We start from the raw sequence: 4136 nt of genomic DNA, 5'->3' as shown, positions 1-4136 counted from the left end.
AAGATGTTTAGTTGGATTTTATGGTGATTATCCTTTGGATGTGTAATGTTAGCATTCGCTATGGCCACTACAAAGTGCACTTTCCATATGCTTTTTTTTTGCTATTGTAAACTAAAACACATACATTTCTGTTATTATTATTTTTTTGTAAAAGTTTGTCCATACATTACTAAAATACTCAGGGCAGCATCACTGATCTTTAGCCAATAGTCAGAAGAACTGACTGTGGAGGAAATGCCAGTGATTCAAAATGGTCAACTTGGCCTATATATCAACTGTGCCACCTTGGTTGCACAACATTGTAAAATCTATGAAAAATCTGTATATACCTTGACTGTTAGAAATAATGAATTAATGTATTAAAAAACATGCAGTGCCCACTAGTTACTCATATAATACACCCAAGTCAGGGCAAAATGAAGAATTTGCCCCCAGCTCTGAAGACTCCTATTTCAGTGTTTTTTCCATCTGCAAATGACTAGAATCTGTACAAAATATGTAACCTATTTCCTCACCTCCTCCTTAACCCATACTTATCCCTGGCTATAAAATCTAGAAACCTGGAAATCTACTTGACTAACCATTCTTTTACTTGCTCAATGTGGTACTGATGCATACATCACAGTTCTATTTCTACTGTGACATGCACTGTACCAGGTGCTAGGGATGCAGTGTAAGAAAACAGAATCTCTTGACACTGGGCAGATTAATCTGGAAGATGAGACAGATGAATAACCACTTATTTACAAGTTATGTTGCAGAACACAGAAAGGAACATGAGATATTAGAGGAGGTCTTTGTACAAACTAATATACCTCTTTGGGCTTTGGCTTTCTCATCTGTAAAATGGTGCTGGTAATACTAGTATATGTTTCATAACATTGAATGAGGCTATAAAGTGCTTGGCTCAGTGTCTGGCAAGTGTGAAATGGTTACTGACAGTATTATTGTCATTATTATTATTATTATTATTATTATCATCATCATCATCATCATCAGTTTTTAATAGTTAAGAGACTTTATTCTAATAGCTATAATTTCAGTGCTTATCAAAATGAAAACTAAAAACAAGTATACAAAACAGTTGATTACTAATCGTGTATTGAAAGCATTAAGAGGTTCCACGAAACCAAATAAACCAGTTCTGAGGTTTCCCCAAGATAAATTTAACAGCTCCAGCTTCTTCAGTGTTTATCAAAATATAAAAGAAAAAAGTAGAGGTCGTCTTTTTCAATGGCAAATAGGACCCTTGCAGGCTGAGGGAGGAAGCTACTTCACACGTGGAGATGGGGGTGCTCTGGGACCTGTGGGTCTGGAGTGGACCAACCCTCCCAGCTTGCACGCACTCACACTGGGGAGACCAAGACCTCCTGCCAGCATGCTAAGCAGGTGCAAGACTGAGTGGGTGCTGGGAACATGGGCTGCTGTTCTGGCTACATGTCAACCAAGGGCGTGTCTGGGCTGTGTCCCCTGCAATGGCTCTCCTAGCCCGCACTCAGGTGACTGTGTGAGCCCAAGTACAAGCACAACGCTATGGAATGCAAGTGACCCAAAGACAGGAGAGTCACGGGGTCTCTATTGGGACCATGCAATGGATGGCGGTTGTGTGACCTTCTTGTGTTCCCAGAGAGGAACAGTTGATCCGATGGACTAGTATTCAGGCTGTAAACTGGGCATAGTCTCCCTTCTGTGTGTTCAAGTGTTCTCCTTATCTTGTACTTTTAACTATTTTGAAAAAGGCACTGAGTTTGGGTTAAAAATCAACCACCAAATGTATCCCAACACCAATCTACAGCCCAGGAGCTCCTGGAGGCCAGGTGCCCACATGCCTAAATCTTTCCTCAGTACTGACAGTGAGTTGATTCTCTTTTTACAATAAAAAAGCTGAGTAATATTGCATAGGAGTACCAGAAACTGCCTCAGTGGAAACAGAAACTATTTACATTAAATAAAAACCTGGCTGCAGGCTGCATCTGCACATATACAGCACGGTGCAATGCACACTGATCAACCCATGGAGACAGCTTCTGGCACTCAAGACCACAGAGTCTCACTTTTGCCATATGAGAGGAAAGCAAGGGTGGAGAGGAGGAAGTGAGGGGGTGGGGGGTTCTGGTTCACTTCTGGTTCTGGAGCTGATTGGACAGCCAGTCCAGTCCTTCATAGAGCCCGTCCCCACTGGTGGCACAGGTGACCTGAATGTACCAGTTCCTGTCAGCCCCAGCTTATCTGTGATTTCGGCCACGTTCATGGCATTTGGGAGGTCCTGCTTGTTGGCAAACACCAGGAGGACGGTGTCCCACAGCTCATCCTCAGCCAGCATCCTCATGAGCTCCTCGCAGGCCTCATTTACACGCTCTCTGTCATTGCTGTCCACCATAAAGATCAAACCAAGGGTATTCTGGAAGTAGTGGCGCCTTAGTGGCCGGATCTTGTCTTGGCCACCCACGTCCCACACAGGGAAGCTGATGTTCTTGTACTCCACATTAAAACCTATGGTGGGGGCTGGGGATGTGGCTCAAGCGGTAGCAGCACGCTCGCCAGGCATGCGTGCGACCCGGGTTCGATCCTCAGCACCACATACAAAGATGTTGTGTCCACCGAGAACTAAAAAAAAAATAAATATTAAAAATTCTCTCTCTCTCTCTCCTCTCTCACTCTCTCTTAAAAAAAAAAAAAAACAACCTATGGTGGGAATGGTGGTCACAATTTGACCCAGCTTCAGTTTGTACAAAATCGTCATCTTCCCTGAAGCATCCAGGCCCACCATGAGGATGCGCAATTCTTTTTTCCCAAAAAGGCCCTTGAAGAGATTTGCAAAGATATTCCCCATCCTTGTGGGTGGTTGGAAGCGACACTGGCCAGAGATCTCAGCAGCGGCTGCTCCAAGCCAGGCATTGGTTTCACTCCCACAAGATGGTGGCACTGATGGCCATCATCATCATTACAGCCATGTCTTCACTGTGCAATGAGTAAGATTTCAATATATCCTACTTTTTATTTTATCAAATTATAGTAAGTCATGAGTAATTAATCATGAATAAACAGAATCTTCTCTGTTCTGCCTGAAAATAGTTCTGTCAAAAACAATGAAATCAGAGATTTCCAAACTCATCCTCCTTGAGCAGTGAAGTCCTGTGTTTTCTCTGAACGACAGGATTTTATATGCTATGAGCATAAATTAGAGCTGCTATAATTGGAGTTCATACAAACACAATGAGGCCTTAAGATTTAACACTACTCCTTTTGTTATTCTTATACAGAAATCTCTGTGATCCAAGCATACCTGCTAAGGTTTAGGAAGAGTCATTCACACTGTCTGTGTTAGCTACACAGCAATTTGGAGGGGACTCCTGGTGTTCTATCACAGGTCAAGGATCAGGGGTGAATTAGGGCTGGGAGCTGGATTTCCAGTTCTGTCTTATCCATTTTATCCATACAAATAAGTCCTGAACCTATTTACATTTGTGTTACGAGGACTGACAATAGGCAGACAATCCTTTACATCTACTTTTGCTGGACAACAACAGACATTATCAGCAGTGGAATCCTGACCTCCAGTGGATATTAGGGGAAACAGTACTATTCTGGATAGGTTCTTCAGAAGCCAGCACTTTGGCTTGCTGCTCTTCAGCATGTCTGGAAGCCAGAAAATACCTGGTTTCTGTCTCCAGGGAGTCCAGGAATGAGCCTTCTGTCATCAAAAAATACTTCCATTAGAATACTTTGCTCTGCAATAAGAGTTTCAGGCATCATATTTAGGCACTACTGCGTCTATCAGAAAAAAAAAAGGTTAACTTCTCCTGTGTTTCCTTTCAGGAGCAACAAAATCCTTCTCAGAAATCCCATATGAAAATTCTATTTCCATCTTCATTTTTTCTGAGCCTCAATAAGATCATGGTCCATTTGGGATATTAGTAATAAACGTCTATCACCTTCCATCTGAGGCAGAAGAAAGGGTTAAAATGGTCAAACAGGAAATTTGGGCTCCTTTGAGGTCAGGTCTCTGTGTAGCAAGGCTGAAAAACTATAGACACAAACCAGGCCCCATCAAAGTCAGGCTGTCTCCTGTGTAAGGAGGGTGTGGGGAGAACTGACAGACATATACTGTCTGGTATTCACATCCCCACCAAAAA

At 42.6% G+C, this 4136-nt stretch overlaps 1 pseudogene across 1 annotated transcript; it reads right to left on the bottom strand.

The window, feature by feature from the left end:
- Positions 1 to 2117: 2117 nt before the first annotated feature.
- Positions 2118 to 2836, bottom strand: LOC308639769 (ADP-ribosylation factor 1-like; annotated as a pseudogene). The gene is made up of 2 exons: positions 2683 to 2836; positions 2118 to 2493 (listed from the first exon to the last, which is right to left on the bottom strand). The product of its transcript is annotated as an ADP-ribosylation factor 1-like (transcript).
- Between the last annotated feature and the right edge of the window lie 1300 nt (positions 2837 to 4136).

The sequence above is a fragment of the Spermophilus citellus genome, assembly GCF_964194105.1.
Source record: "Spermophilus citellus genome assembly, chromosome: X".
Classification (NCBI taxonomy): domain Eukaryota; kingdom Metazoa; phylum Chordata; class Mammalia; order Rodentia; family Sciuridae; genus Spermophilus; species Spermophilus citellus.
The sequence above is the reverse complement of the archived record's forward strand: the minus strand, read 5'-3'. Positions and strand labels throughout refer to the sequence as shown.